Genomic DNA, 16,761 nt, shown 5'->3' on the forward strand with positions numbered 1-16,761 from the left:
GTGAACATGTTTCATTTCCCTGAAAAAATGCCCAGAAATGAAATGTCTGCATGATATGGTAGTTGCATGTTTAGTTTTATAATAAATCGCCAAGCCATCTTCCACAGTATGAAACTATTTTTAAAAATATTTGCTAGGATCTGTTATAGACTGACTGTTTGTGTCCCCTAAATCTCCCACGAATGCCACTAGGAGGTGGGACTTTGGGAGGAGCTTAGTTTATAGAGGTGGAGCCCTCGTGAATGGGATTAATACTCCTATAAAAGGAGACACAGGAGAGATTGTTTTTTTCTCAGCCACGTAAACATACAGTGAGAAGATAGCTGTCTGCAAACAAGGAAGAAGCCCTCGCCAGACGCTGGGTCTGCCAGTGCCCTGATCTTGGGTTTCCCAGCCTCCAGAACTGGGAGAAATAAATGTCTGCTGTTTAAGCCACCATGTATGGTATATTCGCTATAGTAGCCTCAACGAAGATGAGATCCATTCAGGTTCATAAACACAGACCTAGCCTTTTTGTTTTTAATGGCTCCATAACAGGCCATGGTATGGATACAATGTAATTGATCTTACCATTCAGGTGGTCCCAGATTTTTTTTTTTTTTTTTTTTTTACCACTACCAATGATGCTGTGGTGATAGACATCCTCTTATAGAGACTCTTACATACTGGTGACATGGTTTCCATAGGCTAAATTTTCAGAATTAATTGTTTTAATGTATTTTGCTTATCACTTTCCAAAAAGTTGTAGTAATTCAGTACTACCACTATCAATGTATGAAATTAGCCCAATCCCCACCGTCTTACTGGCAATGCAAATTGATAGTCTTCTTAGTTTTGTTTTAGCATTTTATTACTTTTTAAGCTATATATTTAAGTCCCTTGGGAACTTTCTTTGGAAAAGAAAGGGAATTAACTTCTTTTTTTCTTCTAAGTTGTTCCAGTTGTCTGTTACTGCACGGCAAGCTTCCCCCAAAAGTGGTTTACCTTGAAACCAATAATTTATTATTATTACATCTTGTGATTCTGTGGGTTAGGAATTGGGATGGCGCATGGCAGCAGTGACGTGGTTTTGTTCCACAGTGTCTGAGCACTCAGCTGGGGTCTCCAACAGCTGAAGAGTGAAACAGGCATGGCTGGCCCGCAGCTCCCTCTGTCTCTCTCCCCACAGCCTCTGCATATGGCAGCATGACTCCCTCACAGCATGGCGGTCTCAAGATAGTCGGACTTCTCACATGACACCGCGTGGTTCTAAGAGGGAGGAAGCAGAATCTGTTGTCCCCTTAAAGGCTAGAGCTGGACTGACGCAGCATCACTTCCACGATATGTGTTAGTTAAAGCAGTTAAAACCTAGCTCAGATTCCAAAGGGGGAGGCAGAGCCCCATCTCTCAATGGGAGGCGTCAAGATTTCGTACCGACCTTTGATCCGCCACATTGGGAGATACCCAGTTATGCCAGTGCTGTTTACTTAATAACTTTTCATTCATTAAATTAAAATATGTCATTTTTCTGGGCTATTTATTCTGTTTCACTGATGTGTCTTTTCCTCAGCTAAAACTATTTTGTTTTGATTTTAATGCTGTCATAGTATTTTCGATACCTAGTAAGGCTGATAGCCCGTCATTGACTTCTCTGCACCCAAAATTTGTTGGCTCTTTTACACGGTCAGGTGAACTTCAGGTTAGTTTTTCATACTCTGTAAAAATCACATTGGGATTTTTATTGGAATGGCTCAAAACATACAGATAATTATGGGAGAATGTTTATCTTCACAATATCAAGTGCTTTTTTTTTAGAGACAGAGCACATCTATTTTTAGGGTCTTCTTTTACTTTCTTTGTTGAAGTCTTATGTTTTTCTTCACACAGCCACTCCTAGAGATATTATTGAGCATCTTATCAGTTATAGTAATTTTTAAAGATAAACCTTTTGAATTTCCTGGGTGACAGGCACACTTTTTCTTATTTCTTTCTTTAGCAGTAAATACCAATCACTCACCTTTCAGTACATTATTTGATAGAGTCTTCTGGTACATAGCCATCCCTAAAGAATTTACCTTCTATTTCTCTTTAGCTCAATGTTATCATCATAAATAGGTTACGATTTTTTTCAAATGCCTCTCCTACCTCTTTTTATATAATTATATGAATTTTCTTCTTTATCTTGCTAATTTAATACATTCATTGACAGATTTTCAAATGCTGAAAAATCTGTGATTTCCTGGCATAAACCCTGTGTGGTGAGGGAGTAGCCATCTCTCTCTGACTCTATTTCCTTGGGCTTTACATTGAAGGATGTCTTTGAACAAAGTCAGCCTAGAGGTGGGACTCACTCAGGTGGAACTACAGTATGATACGTCTCAGGGATCATTGCCAGGGGGTAGCTGCTGCTTAGTGTCTGAAAAACAGTTGTTTTATATATTCAGTCCAGCTTCTATATAATTTGCAGCAGGGTAGTATCTCCTATACCAGTTACTATGCCCATTGTCTTTTTTGTGTGTGTGTGTATTTCACTTACCTTTACTATTTTTAATGATACAAATGTGCATGATTTTTTAAATAATCTTTTAAATGATTTCTGATTATTTCATAGAGATAAATGCCTGCCTCTTTTGATACTACTTCCTGTTTCTTAACCTGCTCCCACTGTGACTCTTAGACCTACTGCAGCCAAGATGTGCTGTTGTTCACAAAGCTGGCTACTGTCCTCAGTGTCACTCCAGCACCTGTCCCATCTTCTGCACACTGTATCCTCTTGATCACTTCATCCCCTTTAAAAGAATGACCCGAGTGTCCACATGGCCCGCATCTCCAGAAGCTTTGTTCTGAGGCATGTTGTGTGTGTATACTAGACATGAAAATGGGAGAAGTCCAGGAAGAAGAGGTTTTCACACCTTTGCATGAAAAGTCCAAGCTAAAATTGTGAACCACTGTTTCTTTTCTTCAGAGGACTGGTAATGAGAGTGTTGCTTTGGTTTTGATTTTTCATGCAAAAAAAAAAAAAAAAAAGCAAATGAATTCTTTTTCTTCTGAGAGCTCCTTTTGACACTCCAGAAGCCTACAGGACATTAGTAGGGGACTGATGTGTGACATTTATATACGGGGGTTTAGGAAGGCATTGTTTACTTTTATAAATCCATTTCTGTTGCCCATGGTCTCAATAGACACGGACTGGTGGTCCGTGGTGATAGTTTAACTGTAAGATAACCTCAGGCAAGGTTCTCATCAGCCTCTAACAAGGAGCCTCTCAAAAGGACATAATAGAATTTGCGTATATATGTTTTCTCAGAAGATGGAGGGGTGGGGAACCAGCTGACGCTACCTATGTCCAGGAGGTGAGTGAGCGTGTTATAATCTCTAGGACAGAAAATGAGTTTCAGCTGCCGTCTGTCTGGAACTATAGGATGATACGTCAAGTCACAACAGGCCTGTCCTAACTTCTAATAGGATCCATAAGGTAGACACTGCTTATCTGGTGGTAGGAGGAAAGAAGTAAATGTCTGCTGTCTGTTGAAGTGGGGCATGGAAATGACGAGGCCCTGCACTGTTGTGCACTCTGGGCACTGGGCAAAGACAGTGGAGCCCAGGCTGGCAGCCTGCATCTCTCTGGACAAGCTGGAGACTGACTACATCCACCGAGGCAGCTTGGCAGCTGTAATTTGGGTACTGGACAACTTCAAATTCTGCTTTTATGAGTTGGAAAAAACAACACTTATCAAGGGACAGTAGAGCAGAGATGCAGGTTAGAGGAGATGGTTCCATTAAATTTTTCAGACTTGGCATCAGAGCCACCATGAGGCAGGGCTGCAGTAGAATTAAGAGGATTCCAGGTGGCCTGGTGTGGAGCTAGGAAGCAGGGGTACCAGCAGGGCCCATGTGCAGTGCCCGGCTCTGCTGTGGCTGTATCAGCCATGAAGAGCCAGCTCTGCGCTGACCGCTATGCTTGTGCCAATCCTATCACTGTACGATGGAGGGGACGTGGAGAGCAGGGATCCCATCCTGTTGGACCTGTTAGACCCCCTAACAAACCCCAGCAGTCCCCGCACACATCCCGTCCCCTCTGCTGTCGACCTCCCAGCTAAACTCTTTAATTCTCAGTCCTCAGCCACATCCCGCTGCTTCTTTATTTAGGACATTCACGCACAAGCAGCTCCCTCTGTGTACAATGCTTTCCCCTGATACTGGACCTGCATGATGCCTTCGTTAGTACAAGGGCAGGGCTGAAAAGTCCATACATCCCACAAAAACACGCATCGTGCGGTGTCTCCCTCGTCCACCGTCTCCCCGCCCTCTAGTCCCCAGCCGAATGCCTTCCTCAGGAAGCTTCTCCTGCTTCCCACACCCTGACACACTCTCCTGTGATGTAGTCGCAGCTCTTATGACAACTTTTAATGATCTGTTGGCTTGCGGTAGTCTGACATCTGCGTGGGCATCGCTAGCGCAGAAACACTATGCGTTGTGCTCCCCTCTTCTCTCCATGCCAGCTCAGAGCCGATGCCTGGGTGCTCCGTCAACATCGGTTGAATTGACAGTCACTGCGGTCTATGCTCATTTTTTCAGGAACAAGGACTGATGTGTTTGTTTCCTTGGGCTGCCATAACAAACTGAGTAGCTTAAAACAATAAGAACTTGTTCTCACACAGTTCTGGAGGCCAGAAGTCTAAAATCAAGATGTTGGCAGGACCACGCTCCTCTGAAGGCTCTGGGGGAGGCTCCTTCCCACCTTTCTCTATGCTCCTGGAACTGCCAGTGATCCAGGGTGGGCTGTGCAAGCACCCTCCAGCCACTGCCTCTGCCACCTTCTGACATCCCCCCTGTTTGCCTGGTTCTGTCTCTTCTGCTTCTCTTATGAGGACACCAGTCACAGCAGATTAAGAACCCACCTGCTCCAGGATGACCTTATCTTAACTAATTATACCCATCACGACCATATTTACAAATAAGGTCACATTCTGAGGCTGCAGAAAGAGCATGCTTTTTTTTTTTTTTTTTTGGTGGGGGAGACACTATCCAACCCAGTACAACTGATAAATCTCCCATCTTGCCTTCAGCTATTTCTTCAGCCACTGACTGCCCTGATGATGTACCTTGTGTGGCCTCTGAGCCCACAGCACTGATGGATCTGCCTAGTGTTCCCTGCTTGGGGCCTTCTGATCTACCATAGAACACCGAGGGGAGCAACGAAAGGCTGAGGACTCCCAGGAGAGGAAGCTCAGCCTTGTGTCGGCCATCCAGAGGGGAGGTCTGGAATCCGGATTCCCGGAAGTCAGCAAGCACTCATTTCTTCCATGAGATCTTCAAGCCACTGTGGCATCTACAGAGATGAGAGAATGTGGCCCTTGAACCCCGGGACTGACCCTAAGGTCTTCCCTGATTATGACAGAACATCTTTTTATCATAGGACCTTGGCACTGTTTCTCTGGGTCCTTCCTGCATCCTGTGGAAATTGAATGGAAACTTGTCTGCTGAGTCGGATGCAGCTCCACCCCTGCTTTGCTTGCATAAAGGGTGTGAGTGAGTGACCTTGGGTGTGGATGTGTGACCTTGGGCAGAGCACACGGGCTGGAGCAGTGTGAGTGGGCCTCAGACAGGCTCCTCTCACGCCTCGGGGTCAGACATGTCCTGGGGCAACCAGCAAGCTCCAGCCTCTAAATAGACTCACACCCCATCACACTGTGCTATTACCAATGGGGGGTGGGCTTGGCCTGGTTTCCAGGAAGCAAAGAGAATCAATACAAAAGCAATCATGCTGAAGGAGACCAGAGGGGCTGGGGTGGCGAGGGCATGGGGAGGTCAGAGCTTTGTGTCCAGTTGTTTCTCAAGCACATAAAACCAGTAGCAGGGCTGCTGGAGGGATAAAAGTCATAAGCTTGTCAAGTAAAACCACAGACAACTTTTTTTAAAGCCAGCTTTTACAGGTATGATTCACATACCATACAGTTCACCCACTTAAAGTGTACAACTCAGTGGGTTTTGCTATATTCACAGAGTTGTGCAACCGTCAACACAGTCAACTTTAGAACGTTTTCATCACCCCAAAAAGAAGCCTTGCACTCCTTAGCTGTGACTCCCCATCCCCCAGCTGTAGGAAACAATTCATCTACTCTCTGTTTCTACAGATTTGCCTATTCTACCCATTTCATATAAGTGAAGCCTTACAGTACATAGATAGGCTTGTGTGACCGACTTCTTTCACTGAGAATCACGTGTTCAGAGTTCCTCTATGCCGCAGCATGTGTCAGCACTTTCTTCCTTTTTATGGCTGAATAATATTCTACTTATGGATGCACTGCATTTTGTTAACTCATTTATCTTTTGAGAGACATGTGGGTTGTTCCCGTCTTTTGGCTGTTATGGATAATGCTGTTATTGACACTCATGAACAGGTTTTTGTGTGGACAGATGTTTTTATTTCTCTCGCATATATGTCTAGGGGTGGACTTGTTGGGTGCACGGTATCTCTGTGTCTGACATTGGAGGAATGCCGTACTGTTTGCAAAACCAGCTGCACCATTTCCCATTCCTACCAGCGTGTATGAGGTTCTAATTTTGCCAACGCTTGCTATTATCTGTCCTTTTGATTACAGCTGTCCTAGTAGACATCAACTGGTATCTCATTGTGGTTTTGAGATTTCCCTGATGGCTACTGATGTTGAGCACCTTTGCACACACTTATTCATTCATTCGTGTATTTTCATTGGGGAAAGAAGATCTATTCAGATCCTTTGACCATTTTTAATTGGATTATTTGCCTCTTTTTTAAAAGTCATAACCATTCTTTATATATTCTAGATACAAGTCCCTTATAAGATATATGACTTGTAAAAATTTTCTCCAATTCCGTGGGCTGATTTTTCATCTTATTAGTGCTGTCTTTGAACATCAAAAGTTTTTAATTTCAGTGAATTCTAATTTATCTATGTTTTCTGTTACTGCTCACGCTTTTGGCATTGTATCTAAGAATCCTTTGCCAAATCCAAGTTCACAAAGCTTTGTGTGTATGTTTTCATCTAAGAGTTCAATGGTTTTCACTCTCATATTTAGGTCTTGATGCATTTTGATTTGAAAACCACACGTATGTTTTGTAATGGTGAGATATCTGGAAGGAATGTTTAGGACAACTTACCCAATGAAAAACTTGTGATTTTTTAACAGATTATCCACTGCAAAATTTCATTTCCGTGTGCTCATCTATGTAAACACACACACAATAGTAATAGCGATACAACCATAATAGCTATTGTGGTGTACTAACGTGGCACACCTATAACTTGACACATCACACGCACCTCACAGTGTGTTCTCCATTTTCCTTAGACACCCCACCACACCTTAAAGATCAAAGAGAGCTGTCATATTTTTGACTGACAGTGTTTAAAAAATGTGACAGAGAAAATGTGAACCAAGAACTATATTTTCTCTAAGACTTGGAAAGCCCAGGATCGAAGAGGGGCTGGAGCGGCTTTCCATCTGAAGAGTTTTGGGAAGGGCAGTCTTCAGAAAGCATCTGACATCACCAAGCTGGAAAGGACCAGTGGAAGCGGGTGGATGGCAGCCAGGAAATGGAGGGTCCAGTCTCCCCCCCACCCACACTGCCGGCAAGCACGTGAGAGAAGTGCAGGGGATCAGAGGTTTGCACAGGACCAGCTACGTCATTTGTGAGGCTGTTGGCAAAATGAAATTGTAGAATCTCTTGTTCAATAAGCAGAAAAAAGTGCTTTTAAAGCAACAAAAATAAAGATTTTTCTATTTTCTTACAGTCTTTCCTGCTCTCTTTCTCTATGGTGTTTTCCATTTTTCATTTAACTTCCGGCTCCTTCAGCTGAGGGGATACTCCAGGTGAATGCAGACACTCACAGGTTGGGGTCCCACCCCACCAGCCATGGGATCCCTGCACTGCGCCCCAGCCAGAGGTGAGGACATTGAGCCTGACACTTTCCCACCCCACGGGCCTGCTGCCCAACCCACAGCGATGGGAGACCCCAGGGTACTGCACTCTTCTGTCTGGACACACTAGCACCTGGACTGGGGTCCGTGAGAAATTTGCACCCCCCAAGTCACCTACTGAACATGCTGTGGTGTGCATGGCCTGCGGTGTGGACAGCCACTGCACTGACCTGCCCAAGGTGACACAGGGCACCTATTCCTGATCTCCACCCACCCATGTCATGCCCAGGCCTCCCCCATGGGCAGAGGGTAGCAGCTGCCACTGGGCAGGGGTACAAAGGAGGTGGCTGGGTAGGATCCCAGATGATGGATGCAGATGACTGGTGGCCAAGAACCACCCCAGGAGGCAGGGGAAGATGATGGTAGGTGGGACTGTGTGTGAGCCGAGGCTCCAGCCCCAGTGCATGCTCCGCTGTCCAACTAACATGTCCTGCTGTCCCATGAGATTTGTTGGGAGACAGAGCTGAGATGCCAGCCCAGAGGCTACCTGGTAAGGTGAGGAACACACGCCAACCCTCCCAGTAGTGAGGGGGGTCACTACCAGAAGCCCCTGAGATCTCTCATGCCAGGGGGCAGCCTAGACGAGGGCATCCTGGTCCCCACCAGGACAAACCCCATGGACCACCCATGTCGAGGAAGCATCCTGGAAGCAGAAAGGAGGTGGGATCAAGGAGTAACTCACCCCTCTGGAGATGGGCAGCCAGACAGGAAGTGCCCCAGTGCCCTGCCCTCCGATGGGAGTCAGCAAGGAAGAGGAAGGGACAAGGAGAAAGGGAAGAATCACCGGATTTCACCAAACATGTGTGCACCCGGAAGAGTGGAGTTTTAAACTGCAAGTGACTGAGTGACTTTGACTTGGTGCTATTACATTTACTGATCTCAAATCAAATGGAAGAGCTCTGTTCTAAGTGAAGTCATTACAGAGAGTGAAACAGCCCCACTGTGTGGCCAGGGTCCATGGACTGCTGCGACACAACTCTGCACCCTCCATGCAGGCACTCGCCGGGGCTCACTTGGGCTGGGCAGGGTACTGAGCCTTCGCAGGTCACCGTTAATCATCATAACTACCTCACACAGCAAGGACTTCATCACCACTTGGGAAGAGGACCCAAGACTCAGGGAGGCAGAGTGTATCAGCAGAGGTCACGAGGCCTGCAACTGAAACGTGGCAGGGACAGAAACAAACCCTGACTGCTCTTCCCCCACCCCCAACCCACATTGGCTCCCAACCCTTTATTTCTCCTAAGCTTTTGTGTGTGTGTTGCTTCCACACCCTTAAGTCAACACTTTGAGGATGCCCCACAAGAGGCAGGGAGGGGATAAGGGTGAGTTCCAGGTGAACAGGAGGGGAAGACACCCTGAGGAACATGGCCCCAAACTCTGGCCAGCTGCACACAAGGGTAGAGACAAGGAAAACTACAACTTCCAAGAAAGGAATTATGCCCTGCACCTAAGGAGTGAGTCATGACTAGCCTCAAGATCTGCATCCAGTGGTTCGTGAAGCGCTGGCTGGTAAGCTCAGTGGTGGTGGGACGGAGCTCCCATGGGTGGCTCAGCCAGACCTGGAGCCAGGGTTTGGAAAGCAGGAAGCAGATCATGGAGGGACCAAGCCACCCATCTAGGAAGCTCTGGATCAAGAGTGTATTAGTCCCAGAGGATTCTGCAATGCCTTCAGGGCCTTTTCCCCCTTCTCTTGATAATCCCGTACTTTTGTGTTAATGCTCTTAGTACCGTTGAATTTTCCTTCTGAACATGCTTTTTCTGCTTCTCTACCACATGGCCAGGCTGCAAATTTTCCAAATCTTTACACTCTGCTTCCCTTTTAAATTCTGGCTTTATGTCATGCCTTTGCCGCCATAACTCTGTGTAGGCTGTTGCAAGTAGCCATGCAGCTTCCTGAATGCTTTTCTGCTTAGAAATTTCTTCCACCAAATACTCCGTTTCACATTTCCCAAGTTCCAACTTTCACAAAGTCCTAGGGCATGGACACAATGCAGCCAAGTTCCTTCCCATTTCACAGCAAGGATGATCTTTGCCCCAGTTTCCAATACACTCCTTCTTATTTCTATCTGAGACCTCCTTACAATGGCCTTTACTGTCCATATGTCTACCAGCATTCTGGTTGCCACCACGTAACCAGTCTCTAAGACATTTCAAACTTTTTCTCATCTTTTTGTCTTCTTCTGAGTCCTCCAAACTCTTCCATCCTCTCCCTAACACCCAGTTCCAAAGCTGTTTCCACATCTTCAAGTATTTGTTATAAACAACACCCCACTTCTCTGATACCAATTTTCTGTCTTAGTCTTTTTTGTGTTGCTTATAACAAAATACCTGAAACTCAGTGATTTACAAAGGAAATTAAATTTATTGCTTACAGTTTCTGATGCTGGCAAGTCCAAAGTCCATCTGGTGGTGGCAACAGTGACTCAGGGGTCTCACATTGCAAGATAGTAGAAGAGCGAGCAGAGAGAGACAGACTCTCTTCTTTTAAAGCCCTCAGAACCACCATTTTTAATCCATTCACTACTGCACCATCCTACAATCCAATCACCTCTTCAAGGCTCCACCTTTCAATTACCGTAATAGAATTTCCCACCGTCTTCACAGTCACAGTGGGGGCTAAGTTTCTAATACATAAAACTGGGGGACACAATTCAAGCTTCAGTGAGTTTTGGGGGGACATAATTCAATCTACTGCAAAGAGGAAACTGTGTCCTGAGTTCAGAAGCAGCACAGACCCCCACTTTCTTAGGTGAGTGAGGGGTTTAGGTTTTCCAGGGATTCCCTGGGTCTGAGCATCATTTGCCTCCATGCTTGACAGAGGGAGGGTCTGGTGTGTCCTTCCTGTGAATGTCATCACCTAATAGAGCTCTGTGGCAGGAGCACGAGCCTTGTGTGTTTATGTTTCCTGCACACCAGGAGCGGGAAGGTCTGCACTCCACAGAAGTAATTACTGGAGCGACCCCCAGCGTGTGCATGACACAGACGTCCTTGTGTCCCTCCCCGCCCTTTACACAGACTGCACATGGCTCTCGCAGACTTGCTTTCTTCGGTCTTTCAACCAGGTCTTTCTTGATTTTTCTCTCCTTAGGAAGTTACTGACTTACAACCTGTAGATGTTGCAGCCTTAATTAACTATTTTCCTAGCTGTTCTATTTCATCGCTGTTCAGTGTTCATGGAAATTCAGATCACTGGGGAAATGACCATAGGCAAATGCTAATAGCTGTCTCATAACAGCTATGCTTAACACTCGAATACACCTCAGTAAACTCATAGGGTCAAACACCCAATAGGTAAAGCCCTGGGGAGATATTCATTCAGCCAGAGTGACAGGGGAGGTGCTGGGTAGGGGGGGAGGAAGGGAGCTTCTAAAGCCCAGGTGGGGATAGGATGAGAGCCTCCTTCCTCTGGGGTAATAATCTATGGGAAGAGCTTCAATTTTTGTAGGCTTTCATCAATGCTTCCAAATCACCTCTGGTTTGCAAACACACACACACTCACCCGTACACACTAAGGAGTTTTCTTTCAATCATCCGTGCAGAATATGTGTGCTCTGGACTTTTCTGTGGATCACCTGCATTGTTTCTGCTTCCCCCTTCCTGCTCCGAGCCAGGCTGAGATAACAGCAGGAATCTCCGAGCCACATGATGACATGCTATCCATCAGCTTTAGATATGTTTTGTTTTCTCCCAACATTTTTATAAACATTTCAAACACACACAAAGTTGAAAGGATAGTCCGATGAATACGTGACAGATGCCACAATGATTTACACTGGCCATGTGTGCATACACACCGAGCTGTCTGCCTATTTCTGCTGAACCATTCAAGGGTTGCCCATCATCCCTACACATCAGAGCTTGTATTTTCTAAAAATAAGCACATTCTCCCAATATAACTACAACATCATTATCACACCTAAAAAAATAATAACACCACAATATCATCTCATACCCAGCTCATTTATAAATTGCTCTCTCCCAGACCTCTTGGGACTTGGCCACTCTCCTTGAGGAGAACAAATACTCAGATGGAGCACGGTGAGGGGCCAGGACCCCCCGTCCTGGGAGTCTCCTTCAGGCCAGCTCCTGCCCATGCTTTACCCTGAGAGATAGGTGCTCTGAAGGCAGAGGGTCCAGATGGAAGGGAAAACAGGATGGGTAGAGGGTGCCATGTGTCCCGCCCCCCCCCCCCCGATAGCACAGGAGCTGTTAAAGCCAGGCCTTGCTATGGGGTGAGCTCTCTTCCACACACCACACGCTGGGCAGCTGGGCGTGTTCTCTGCAGCTCCAGATGGCACGGCTGCAAAGCATGGTCCATCTCAGGGGCTGGGGTCTTGGACCACCTCATCTTCCATCTCAGTCTGTCCAGAGCATCTCATGACTTGGGCAGGAGCTCCTGGAGCCACCGTGCAGGTAGAGAGGAGGGGTCATTTCTGGACTCACCACCAAATTTCAGAGGGAGAGGGCAGAGGAGCTCAGGAAGGATGCCAAGTGCTTCCTAACCCCCTCCTGGAACAAGCATCTCAAACTTAGTGGCATAAATCAACAGCCATCTCATTATGCCCTCAGTTCCTGTGGGTCGGGCATGGGACAGCAAACAGTGGGTGACTGGTCTCTGCTCTGTGATTTCTGGGACTTCAGCTGGAAGATGCAGAAAGCTGGGTGTGACTCGAGGTTAGGGCTAGGGGCAAGACTCAGCTGGAGGCTTGTTCAATCCCTCTCCAGGGTGCACGGCTGGAAGGCTGGACAATTCTCCAGGGGTTGGGCTTCCCGGCATGGTGACTGGTGTTCCAGAGGGAGTGTCCTGAGACGGAGCACCTGAAAAGCCAGCACCCCAAGAGAACCTGGCAGAGGCCACATGGCCTCACTGACCTGCCTGGGGAGTCACCAACTGTCACTTCTGCCACATTCTGTGGGTTACGAGGAAGCCATTGAGACCAGCCCAGATTCAAGGGGACAGAATGTAGATCCACCTTCCGATGGGAGAGTGGGAGGTCACATTGCAGAGGGGCATGTGGGAAGAGCGACACTGTGGTCATTAAATTGAAAATTCAATCTTCCATGGTGCAGTAGACATATCCCCCTGAGCCTTTGTAAAGAGTGACTAGAGGGACAGGAAGTGACAGCAGTGACAGGAGGCAGATGGGTCCTACACCCAGCAGGAGATCAGGGATCATGGGGGCTGGAGCAGCCTGGTGCCAGGGGAAAAATCCCACTGCCCTGGTGGCCCACAGTCCTGTCCCTGTGCATTATGGACATTAGCTGGCTTGATCAGACAACAGGTCCTTCGCTGTAGCACAAGGAGATTGGAGCTGCTTACACCAGCCTAAGCAGCTAGGAAGCCTCAGCTGGACTCTGAGCAGTCAGTCTTCCCTCACCTCACTCCCTCCTCATGGAGGACTGTCCAGGGGGTTCTCTACTCTGGCCTCTGTCACTTGTAAGATGTGTAACCTTGGGCATGTCACATCACCCCCCTGAGCCACAGTTTCTTCACCAGGAAGAACGGGGATCTCCAGTCCAGCCTTTTGTAGCTCCTGGGGTGGCTGCAAGGTTGCGTGTTGCGTTAAGTGTTGCGTTCATGTGTGTTTCAGGTGTAACTCACTGAGAGATGTCCCACCTGCTAAATACTCACAGCTGATTCCAGGTGCCTCGTAGCCCTGCAGGGCTGGCCTTTCACAGATTGTGGGTTCTGTCTTCTGTGTCAGGAGCTCTGCGATTCCCTCCAGGCAACCACTGGTCTTCATCTATTTTGGGTCATAGGCCTTTGAGAATCTGATAAAAGCAATTAACACTCTCTCTCTTCAAAAAGAAAAGTGTCATCATAATTTTGCACATAATTTCAAGGGCTTCACACCCTCCCTATCTACATAGATCTCAGATTTTGTTGCAGGTGTGAAGGCAGGGGGAGGAACACCCCATTTTTACCCTAGACCTGATAGTCTGAGAGCACAGAGCCTCGACAAGCAGGAAACCTTTCCTCTGTCGACATCAGAGGCAGGTTTGGTTTGTTGCTAGGATAAGGACATAGAGGTGGAGGAGGCAACATGGCAGGAGAACTTGGGGGGCCAAGAGCCTGCATAAGGGGACCTGAGGCTTGTGACTTCCCTGCCACTTGGTGTCCTCAGACACTGAATTTATTCAATACATCAGCGCCCACGGGGCAAGAATTGTATACAGTGGCCTAAGGATTTTTCTCTTCTCTTCTAAATATGTTTGTTTTTCAGTGATAAGAGACCTGATTGCTCTCCCTATGGTGCAAAATGACGCAGGTCACTTTGGTCTAGGTGCTCGCCCTGTGTGTCTGGAACCAGCCTGTTGTGGTGGATACAATTTCCCAGGAAGAGGGCTCTGAGTATGAGATTCGCATGCAGACAATTCCCTGGGGAGTGCAGCCTGGAATAAATAATAAGTGTGAAGTGCCCCAGAAGCAGGCTTGAGCAGGGGGAGGAGTGGGCCATAAGGCGGCTCTGACAGGCACCACAGCTTTAAGTGCCGGGATGGCCGGATGGCAGATGAGTCCCGAACACAGAGGCGGGCCGGGGCCTCTGCACCCCTGCACTGACCATTCTTTGGATGTTGAACACTGGCTGGCCCCAGGAGGGGGATGCGGCCATCACCTCAGCTGTGTGCCATCAGCAGCCAACACTGCTGGCAGCTGGGGGGTGGGAACTTTGTCCTGAAGGGGTGGGGGGCTAGCAAACCCCTCAAGTGTGGCACAATGACCTTAGAAAAGTAATCATCTAATTCAGCCTGTGAAGAATATTACCAAGGCCGTGCTCATGTTTTCAGTCCTTTAAATGACCAGTTAGGTGCAATTGGGGAGTGATACTGTCTAGAACTTTCTAGAACTCCTATTGTGATTCTACCAGCACCCTGACAAGGGCACATCTAGAAAAAGGAGAAGACAGTGCCAGAGTCAAGCCAGCCGGGTGTGTCTTCTCTCTCCAGATTTACTGTGGGAATAAGAGCCCCCATGCTGGTCTGCTTGGGCTGTCTGGAGCTGGGGAAGCAGGGCCAGGTCCCCTTTGCATGGGTGGTGAGCCCTGGCCATGTGAAGCTAGCCAGGGAGCGGTGGCTCAGACGGGGCCGGCTAGCAACTGGGCTAACAAGGCTGGAGCGAGCACCAGGCGAGGACCATACCAGGCCAAGCTCTTTCTGGCCGCTCTGCAGATCCAGAAACTTGACTTTGCAGGGTACCTGGAACTGACCAAGCACAAGGGATTGATTCAAAACAAACAAGTTCTTAAGGTACTGAGAATAATAACAATAATAATGACTATGATGATGACGATGATGACAGTAGCTAACTTTTATTTGAGCTCCTTTCTTCTAAGGTCTGGCTGTGAAATGCATGAATGACCCCCATCAGTCCTCTGCACAGCCCTGCGCAGGAGACGCTACCTGTCCTGGTGTGCACGTGAGGAAACTCCCCGTGGGAAAGCTCGTTAAGTTGCCCGAGTGTAGGAGCTAGTTCGGGGTGAACATTATTTAAACTGGGACAGTCTTGTTAGAGACTGTGCTCCTCCCTGCTTCTGTTTCTCATTAATTGGTGCCACTGTTCACCCAGTTGCTCAGGCCAAATTCCCTGGGAGTCATCCTCTCTTCTCTTCTTCTCCAACACCCTACAACGATGTGTCCTCAACATGCCACTTATTACCACCCCCAACCTACCACGGTGATGGTCATAACGAGCTAGGGTCTGCCTCAGTGACAGACAACTCTCAAGTCCTAATGGCCTAAAATAACAGAAGTTTATTCCTTGCTCTTGCTACGTGCGCATCGCAGGTCAATGCGGGCTTCTGCTCCATGTCATCCTCCCTTCAGGATTTGTAATGTCACCACAGTAGGGAAGGAAAGGGCGAGCCATGTGCTCACTCTTAAAGGTTTCTACTTCTCACATGCTATTGCTGAAGCTAATCACACAGCCACATCGAAATTCATAGGGGTGGGAAGAGCAATTCCATCGTGAACCCAGGGGCAGGCCAATAGCGCGAACTCCTGCCACAGCCACTTTGGATCCGGTCTCCATCCTCTCTTGTCCAAAGAACTTTAATAGCCTCAGACTGGTCTCCCTGCTTCTGCTCTTGCCCTGCAATCCCTTCTCCATGTAACAGCCAGAATGATCTAAAATGTCAATCATATCATTTTGCTCTTAGGCTTAAAACCCTCAAATGGCTTCCATCCCGTTAACGATAACAGTAAAAGTCCTCACCCTGGCCTACAAGGCTCCAAAACAAGGGTCAGCAAATCAAAGCCTTCAGGCTAAATCTGGCCCTCTGCCTATCTTTGCCAATAAAGTTTTATTGGAACACAGCCCCTCCCATTCATCGACACATTGCCGGTGGCAGGGCTGAGTAGATACGATAGAGATTGTATGGCTACAAAACTTACATATTTACTAACTGGCCCTTCATAGAGACTGAGCAAGACTGGGCCTCCCCCGGATCTCATCTCCTTCCTTCCTCCCACATTCCATTTTCCCTCTTCCTTTAGTTTTCAGCTCATTTCTTCCTGTCCATCAGCTTTCGTCTCAGACAGCACTTTCCCAGGGGGTCCTTCCAATAGCAACCCTCTGATGGTGCCACTCTTTAATCCTTTCTTTGTAGCCATTCCCTCCATTTGAAATGAAATTACAGATTTTATTCATTTATCTGTCCCCAGTCTTCTCCCATATTAAGGTCTGTGAGATCCTGAATTTGGGGTTGAGAGACCCGGAGTGGTTTCAGTCTCTTGAAAATCTTCTCTTATATTTGTGTCTTCTGTGTCTCTCATTCCAAGCTGACAGTACCCTCTTGGGCAGGAAATTTTAAATTT

Source organism: Cynocephalus volans, chromosome 2, assembly GCF_027409185.1.
Source record: "Cynocephalus volans isolate mCynVol1 chromosome 2, mCynVol1.pri, whole genome shotgun sequence".
Lineage (NCBI taxonomy): Eukaryota > Metazoa > Chordata > Mammalia > Dermoptera > Cynocephalidae > Cynocephalus > Cynocephalus volans.